This window comes from Emydura macquarii, unplaced genomic scaffold, assembly GCF_026122565.2.
Source record: "Emydura macquarii macquarii isolate MOO-44397 ecotype Brisbane River unplaced genomic scaffold, CSIRO-AGI_Emac_v2 contig_1790, whole genome shotgun sequence".
In the NCBI taxonomy this organism is placed as follows: Eukaryota; Metazoa; Chordata; order Testudines; family Chelidae; genus Emydura; species Emydura macquarii.
Window position 1 is genome coordinate 23982561 of NW_027131927.1, and position 9289 is coordinate 23991849.

Here is a 9289-nt window from a genome sequence, read left to right on the forward strand (position 1 = left end):
ACCGCCCTGCCCCCCACTTCCTGCCCCAGCTCCCCATACCTCTGCCCAGCCCAGCCCCACGCCTCTCTCCCTAGCCACTAGCTCCCCAGGCTGCCGCCCCACATAACCCCTCGCGCCCCCATCCGCATTCTCCCCGATAGGCCCCCCCGCCCCCGGAGCGCTCCACGGCTTCCCTTCCTCTCTTTCTAACCCTTGTCCGCCCCTCCGCACCACCCCGCCCCTTTAGCCCGGCTCCTGCTCCCCCGCCGCTCGCAGACGCCCCCCACCCCCCAGGCACCATTACCTCTTGCGCGCTGCGCTGCGCTCCTCGGTTCCGTTCTCTCAGGCCGGTGCAACTGCACCGGGCAGCGCAGAGCCGGCAGCCAGCAACGAACTCCCACGCGCGGGCGGAGGGGGGCGGGGGGAGAGAACTGAGAGCGAGCGACGCGGGACTTTGCCGCCGGGCACGCTGGGAAATGTAGTTCTAGGTCTCCGGGTCGTGAGACGCGAAGCGGGCGAGGAAATCTGCACGGCCCAGCTGCCTCCGTGCCGGGGCTTCTACATCTCTGCCCAGGGTCCTCTCGCGGCAAGCCCCTCCGCGGTTCAGATGAGCGAAGTACCGTTTTTCTGCATGCCCCCGAGCTGCACAACCCCCACCACACACACACACGACCACAACCACCTGAGCGTGCGCCTTGGCATATGCCCAAACCAGAAAGTGCAGCCCCTTTGGCAAGATTGCCCGGCTGTGTTTAAGAGACATGCACAGAAACGAGGGTGCATGCCGATCCTTTTTCAGTTGCGTTATTTTCATATTTTTCCTGTCACTTCAGTGGCAGCAGGCTCAGGCTCAACTTAGACAGCCACAGGCTCTTGGTTTTCTAAATGTGCGAGTGCCGATTAAGTAGCTGGAAATGCAAGGAGTAGAGGTGGAGGAATATAGAGAGAATCCCATAGTCGGATCCCATAGAAATAAATTATAGGTATCCAGCAGGAAAATACACTACACTAGATTGATTGGCATCCTTCGACTGCAAGAGACAGTAGAAATTGCAGCCTATGATGTAGATGGTTTGCAATGTCTCATGTGACTAAATAGACCAATCCAAGATTTGCATAAACTTTGGCAGTTATTGTAAATGTGTGTCTTCCTTGATAGCTGCTTGCTTCCTACAAGCTCTTTTCAAGAGCTACACTAAAGGGTGTGATAAAACCCTGTTTTCAAAGATTTCTGAGAACATCTGTAGTGCCTATGAATTAGTTTTGTTGACAAGGTAGACTGTGAGCTTGTGAGCTCAGAAGTTGAAAAAGCTATGTTCAATCACCCTAATGCTCACATGCAACAAAGAAATGTATGATGTGTGTGTCTAAATTGTGGTACATCAAATAACATATGGCCAGGAACCTCAAGTCTGCCTTCTGTGGGGTTTTTTTGTTTTTTGTTTTTTTTGGTTACAGGTTGTATTTGGAGGGAAAATAATATGAGAACTCTCACACCTTAGTTGACTGTTGATGAAAGATGTTGAATCTGTTAAAGTGTCCTTTCTCTCTCACCTGTTTGTTAAACAAGCACTTCACAGATGATCCCACTGTCAAACTGCCCAATTTCTTGATCTACTGAAGCCATGAGATGACCATCAACTGCAGGAGAACATTACAGAAAAGATGCATGCACTTGATGCTCAAGTGGAGAATCAAGGATTCACACAGTGCAAATACAGAGACTGCCAACCCATTTAACACATTGTGAACAAGTGCCCAATCTTTTCATTTACAGGAGACATAGTAAAGGTGCTTGCCACATCTCTTGAAGTCCTGAGATGAATGTCAAACCTTTCTATTAACCTGTACATGTTATTTCTGTACAAAAGATTAATCAATCATATAGTTGCTAATCATTTTTTAAAATTAGATTGCCAATCCTGATGTGTTTAGAAATGAGTATGCCCCCCAAAAAATATCTTTTTGAAAATTGGGGGGTTCTTTTGCCTTCTGGTCTTTGAACCGTATTCAGGTAATGTTTTCAAAAAAAATTTCACATCCCCAAGGGCTAGAAGCTTCCTAGGAAAGAAAGATTCTCTTCTATCAAGACTCTCAATAAATGACACTGAAAATGTTTTTAAAGGTCTCACTAAAAACCTACTCCCTCTCTCAACTGGGGAGTTTTCCCTTCTCTTGTGATGTTATAATTCTACTTTGTTCTCCAGTTTCTCTTAGAGTTCCAGAGTAGACAAAACTTTAATATCAAATGTAAAAAAACCTCAGATAAGAAGAGTTAGAAAGATACCAGTTATTCCGGCCTTCTTTATAGATCATAAAGAAAAAAAATAAAACAAAACAAAAAAACAGTACAACCATGACATTACAACCCCCATTTTGTTTCAGGGGGTTGGAGGGTGAGGGGAAGGGAGACATGCAATGCTTTTACATGTGAAATAGCCAAAGAAGATTTCATTTGGCATTTGATATTTTACATAGTATTTTTGTTTGTTTTTAAATGAGGGAGTTGTCTTGGTTTAAATGAGGAAGTAATAAAACAGTCTTGTTTGCTGAGTGGTTGGATTTCAAAGATTGCGCAAGGGACACATATTGTACGGCCTTATTTTCTGAATAAATGTACCTTAAATTCCTACAACGCTGCATCAGAGCACACCCATTATCACACCTCTTAAATTGGAAATTAAATCCACAGATATTTTAGGTGTTTTGCCATCTCTCACCCTATTGAAAACTCCAGGTAAGAAAATTGCAGCTTCCATTGGCAACTAAATTTTGGAACTCAGCAAACAACAGATATATTGTTCAGTTAGTTCTTAAGACTTATTGTAGAGTCACTGACTCTTATTGTAGAGTCACTTATTGTAGAGTCACTGCCCCGAGGCAGCTGCGCAGGTATCCTGCCTCAATTGCGTTCTTCAAACCTTTTGATCCAAAGTCTTTAGGCCTCAGTGTGGAGGTTTGGGTAGGTATCCTTGCTGGGTAATAACTCTGTCAGTCCCATTCTCTGGGGAATAGGAGTCTACAGCCCTCCTCCCAGGTTTAGGTCACAATTAAAATAATTGCCTCATCTGGAGTCCGCCACTCAGAGCTGAGTTATATAACTCAATCAATCTTTTTCTCTTTGTCTCAGGACCTACAACACCTTCCAAGAGCAGAGGTAGGTGTGACACAGTGTACCCCAAAGCAGCATACAGTAAACCCCATATTCATCATTTCTGTGCAGTTGTAATAATTCATATTAAGTATGCCATGTAAGATATTTAATGAAAGGTCATAATCTGCTGAAACCCATGGTCAAAATATGAATATTGCTAGTATGTATCAAATTATAAGATTCTGCTGTTGTTACAATATGTTATAAGCTTTCTAGTAACAGCAAAGGAGGCACCCACACCAGGAGGGGCTCAGCAGCCATCAATCAGCAAAGTAATTGTAATCAAAGGATTTACAATACAATTACCATTGCACAAGACTATACAGTAAAGATTGCTCAACTCTAGGACTCATTTGCATAGGAGGGATTAAGCAACCTAGTGACTCAGCAGAGCCCACCTGGACATGCCTGAACTAATGTTTACTGGCCACATGGTTAAAAGATATAAAATAAGGAACCAGAGGCTGCATGTCTTGTCCTTTCTCTTCCCCCATCTACGCTGAAAGCAACAGAAACACTAGAAGATTAAGAGATTAAGCCCAGGCTCTTGGGAAAGGCTTGTATACTGAGAACTGGAACATCCAAGTGGGGTGAGAAAACTGCTTAATCTGAATGCTGCCTAGTGTTAAAGGTTTAAAATTTAGAGCAGTGGTTCTCACAACAATTTTTTTGGTGGCCTCAGAGTGCGGCCACCAACTCTTGCTGGTGGCTGCGTTGACAATTTTTCCTAATATACTCAGTTAACATTAGGAAAATCAAATAAACATGCACATATACATGTCCAAATAAATTCTGGGTTTTGATGGATCAATCGTGTGGATCAGAATATTAGCAAAAGTTGAGGAGCTCTTTGAATGGAAAGGCTGCCTCACTTGCCCCATTCACCTTTCAGGTGAGAAAGATGAGTGGGGTGCATGAACTGCAGCTCCTGCCAGATGGCTAGAGGGAGTTCACTTGCTCTTCCCTGCAGAGCAGTCAATCTAGCTACATGTGCAGCATGCCCTGAGCCACCTGGCAGGAGGTAGGGAGGGGGCTGCTTTGGGAAGGAAGAACTGCAGTTTAGGGAAGAGGCTGGGGGGGGGGTCACTTGCACAGTTGCAGGGAGGGGGGGATGAGTGGGTGAATGCAAGGACCCTGGAGGCAATCGAGAAGCTGGCAGGGAGGGAGGAAAGGGGGGGTGGTGCTAGAAGGCAGGGAGGAAAGGGGGTGGAAGTCAGGAGCCAGAGGCATTGGCGTGGCGGGTGGGAGGTGCGGGTTAGTGGATGAATGCAAGGAGTCACACCTGCATGCGGAGGCAATCAAGCGGCTGGCAGGGAGGAAAGGGGGGTGGGTGCCGGAAAGGCAGGGAGGGAAGGGGTGGAAGTTGGGACTCCAGGCACTGGCGCGGCCGGGGGGAGGGGGTGGCTGTCAGGAAGGCAGGGAGGGAAGAGGGTGCGGGGAGGGACCCCAGGCACTGGCGGGTATCCAGTGGCTGGCAGGGAGGGGTGCGGACCCCGAGGCAGATGCGCCAGGTAGGGGAGGAGGGTGTCACTTACCTAGGCACTGCAGTCCGACGGCAGAAGGTGCTTCTGGGAGCCAAGGGCCAGAGGTTATTCACTCTGCCGGGGCTGCTCCCAACAGCTCCCGGCTTGTGGTTAGGTGAAACCTGGCTGGGCGGGGTAGATCCTTGCCCCTCCCTCCCCAGCTGCTCGTGGCCTCACAGAAACCCCCTGGTGGGCGAATGCGGCCATGATGGCCCCATTTGAGAACCGTTGATTTAGAGTGTGTGTTTATCGTTATTTTCTTTGGTACCTATCTCTGATTTCTTATGCCTACCACTTATACCCAAAGTCCACCTTTCTGTAGTTAATTAACCTGTTTTATATTTCAACTAAAATAGTGTGTTTGTGTTTGGAAAAACCCCAGCTCAATTAACAAAAGCTGGTGTGTGTTTTTGCATGCTGAGGAAGGGGCAAACTGGGTGATAAACTTATTGGTCAGACTTCTGATCAGGGCAGGACAGGGCAACCTCAGGGTGCAGGGCAGGGAGCTGAGGCGGACTGCCTGGTGACCTTCTCTGTGGGATTCGTGAGTGGCAATCTAGCTAGACATAGGGCTCCACCTGCTGTCATACTGAGAGATAACAGCACCTGGAAGGGCTGCTGCTTGTCACTAGTAAAGTAAAAACAACGAGAGTCCTGTAGCACCTTAAAGACTAACAAATTTCTGCGGGCATAAGCTTTCGTGGGCTGCAACCTACTTCGTCAGATGCATGAAGTGGAAATCACAGATAGGAAGTATATATCCAGCCAAGGGTGAGAAACATAACAATGGGGAGGGCAAGTGCTAACAAAGTCAATTCAGGTACGGTAGATGAGACCTACTCACAACTGTTGATTAGAGGGTGAGAATGTGTGAACAGTGACAATTACTTCTTGTAATGAGATAACCATTCCAAGTCCCTATTCAGACCCAGTCTGAGTGTGTCAAGTTTGCATATGAGTTCCAGCCCTGCAGTTTCTCACTGAAGGTACTTACTGGACAAGAAACATATGGCGCAACACAGAAAAAGGCACAAGGCAGGGAAAGACTTATGGAACAGGAAGAAAAAAGAATTGACATGAACATAGGGGGTAAGAGAGAGGAAAGGAGAGCAGAGATGTAAATGGGGCTAAAATTATGTAGTGTGAAGACCCTGAACTCTAATTTTATGGGGGGAGGGAAACAGGAAGCCAGTTAAAGAGTCAAAGGGCTGATGTAACTAAAGCAGAGGAGAGGAAGGCCACATAAGCAGCATCAGTGCAAGCAATTTGTTTTATAGCTCACTCAAATAACTACCTGACATGTCTGTTTGAATACATAATTATTGAAATTAATACAGCTATGATGTTTCATTTCAAGTACATGCACACTTGCACATGAATATATCTGAATACCACACTTCAGTACATCATTCCAAACTTAATGGAAAATAGTGTATACCCTAAGCCTCAGCCATACGTTGATATACTTTTATAGTCCATGTTTTTAAAACACTCAGCGTGGTTCTTTGGAAACCACATTTCATCAACCACAATAAAGGCTCTAATCCTCAATGACGATAAGTCCATGATAAATTTAATACCTGATAGCCATCTCTGTCTTGATACTGTATCCGACTATTGCAGGCTAATAGACTTGATTATACAGTAAGCCTTTTCCCATTCTGATTACTATGATCTATAAAAACAGGTTTTTGAAAGTTAAATGTAAAAAAAAAAAAAATGACGAGTTAACATCAAAAACATCAGCCTTACTTTTGGATTTCCTTGCTTTTCTTCATTTAATTTAGACTATATTTTATGTTACAGGATAGCACAGAAGAAGGACTGTTCTTGCAGCTTTTTTTTTTTTTCTTCTTCTTTCTTTTAGAGATCATTTGGAGATTGTAAAGGACAGAAAATGATCATGCTACTTTATAGCAGTGGTTCTTAAACTGTGGTCTGCAGGATGATTCAGATAGTGAAACACTTTGAGAACCAAGCAATAGAAGAATGAAATGTCATGAGGGGATATGTTTGCCCCTCAAGTTTTTCTTTTTATGAAATGATCTGTTGAATTAAAAAGTTTGAGAATTTATGCTTTACCGGAAAAGCAGAAATGTGCACTTTACTTTGTTGCCATTAAACAATAGGCAAACTGAGATTATTTTTGCTCTGCCAGTTTAAGCTGACTGTGCAAAGCATGTGTGTTGTATGCTGCTGCTGCAAACTGTGGACTCTCACATAGTATTGTTGACCTTAGCGGCTCTGGCAGTAGCTTGCTTTGTCTTGCTAGACAGAGGAGAATGACAGGAGTTAGTAAAGACTGACAGCTCTACACTAAAGAAGTTAATCCTTTTATGCCAGTTCCAATTTTTTGTCAAGCACCATGTGAGGAAGGTTGTTGTAATTAGTCTATTAGTTCAAAGATTGTCTTTCCACTAGGAACAGACCAGTCTCCAGATTCTTGTGCAAAAATATTGTTCAATTTCAATGACTTCATTGGCATGACAAAGTATGCAAGTGGTGCCCAAGTTACCTGTTAAGTATCTGTGTAAAGGACAGTTTCACAGTGGTAATGCAGAAGACATGGCTTTACTGGCCATTGCTGATTTACTGGCAGGCTGGCACATATTGTAGTATATTTTCTTTCTCCCAGAGTTTTAAAGAGCTTTTCTTCCTCACTCTTTAGTTGGAAGCAGAGACCATCTTAGCATTTTTGAGTGGGCTTGCAAAATATTTTGTCAAGCCTGTCCCATCTCATCTCAAATGTCACTGACTTCTGTCCACTGTGATCACATTAGCATACACAGGATTTTTAGAATTTTTCAGAGGCTGCTGCTCACGGGGTCCTCCTTCTTCAGGGTTTGCTTGTGTCTGTCTGGGTTTAGAATCTGTCCTGACCTCAGAACTGTAGTCAGACTCTATGGCTCTGGAGTGGCATGGCAAGGATTTTATAACTTTTGATTCAGACTTGACTTGAGAACCTGAACTGTTAACTGAGATGGCACATGGAGTGGGGGGAAATTACAGATTGGGAAGCTCAAACAGAGCAAAAGATCTCTCTTCACAGATCAAAGAGAAATCTACTTTGGTAACTACCCTGGTACAAGGTCCTGCTTTTGGAATCATAATGATAATTCCTTATTACAAAATAATAAATAATAATAAAATCCCTAATTAACCAAACAGCCAAAAAAACCCTGTGGCTCAATATTTGTATGTTCTATTCCAGTTACATGCTTCAGACTTAAGACCAAGACAGTTAAGGTTAGTATTCAATAAGCCTTGGAACAAAGGGGAAGTTCCAGAAAACTGGAAGAAAGCTAATGTGCCAATTTTAAAAAAGGGTAAATGAGATGACCTGGATAATTATAGGCCTGTCAGCCTGACATTGATCCTGGGCAAGATAATGGAGCAGTGAATTTATGGAAAATAGATCCTGTAAACTAACGTTATCTTTTTTTGATGAGATTACAAGTTGGGTTGATAAAGGAAATAGTATTGATGTAATATACTTAGACTTCTGTAAGGCGTTTGACTTGATACTGCACAAAATATGGATTAAAAAAACTAGAACGATATAAAATTAACATGGTCCACATTAAATGGATTAAAAACTGGCTGACTGATAGGTCTCAAAATGTAACTGTAAATGGGGAATCCTCCTCAAGCGGGTGTGTTTCCACTGGGGTTCTGCAGTGATCAGTTCTTGGCTGTACGCTATTTAATATTTTTATCAATGACCTGGAAGAAAACATAAAATTATCACTGATAAAATCTGGAGGTGACACAAACTGGGAGAGTAGTAAATAATGAAGAGGCCAGGTCACTGATTCAGAGCAATCTGGATCACTTATTAAACTGGGTACACAGAAACAATGTGCTTTAATATAGCTAAATATAAATGTATGCATTTAAGAACAAAGAATGTAGGCCATACTTACAGGATGGGGGACTCTATCCTGGGAAGCAGTGGTTCTGAAAAAGATTTGGGGGTCACAGTGGATAATCAACTGAACATGACTTGCAGTGCAACGCTGTGGCCAAAAGATCTAATGTGATCCTGAGATGCATAAACAGGGGAATCTCGAGTAAGATTAGATAGGTTATTTTACTTCTGTAATTGGCATTGGTGTGACTGCTGCTGGAATACTGTGTCCAGTCCAGTGCTTGCAATTCAAAAAGAATGTTGATGAATTGGAGATGATTCAGAGAAGAGCTAGGAGAATGATTAAAGGATTAGAAAACCTGCAGTATAGTGATAGACTCAAGGAGCTCCATCTATTTCGCTTAACAAAGAGAAGATTAAGGAGTGACTTGATTACAGTCTATAAGTACCTACATGGGAACAAATATTTGATAATGGGCTCTTCAATCTAGCAAAGAAATGTATAACCCAATTCAATGGCTGGAAGTTGAAGCTAGACAAATCCAGACTAGAAATGTGGCATAAATTTTTAACAGTTAGAGTAATAAACCATTGGAACAACTTACAAAGGGTCGTGGTGGATTTTCCATCACTGACAATTTTAAAATCAAGAGTAGATGTTTTCCTAAAAGATCTGCCATAAGAATTATTTTGGGGATGTTCTCTGGCCAGTGTTATACAGGAGGTCAGACTAGATGATCACAATGGTCCCTTCTGGCCTTGGAA

General features: G+C 43.4%; 1 protein-coding gene and 1 long non-coding RNA gene across 3 annotated transcripts in view; one reads left to right on the top strand and one right to left on the bottom strand.

Annotated features, from left to right (window-relative positions):
- The window catches only part of KLHL8 (kelch like family member 8), a 45123-nt gene extending 40394 nt beyond the window's left edge, over positions 1-4729 (bottom strand). The window contains exon 1 of one of the 2 annotated variants that reach the window (XM_067557137.1): positions 4669-4729. The gene's annotated coding sequence lies outside the window, so the exon portion shown is untranslated. Of the gene's footprint in view, positions 1-283; positions 807-4668 lie in introns of those variants that run through there. The other variant, XM_067557136.1, reaches the window with a different exon arrangement.
- The window catches only part of LOC137159013 (uncharacterized), a 37994-nt gene that overhangs the window by 12353 nt on the left and 16352 nt on the right, over positions 1-9289 (top strand). The window lies entirely within an intron of this gene.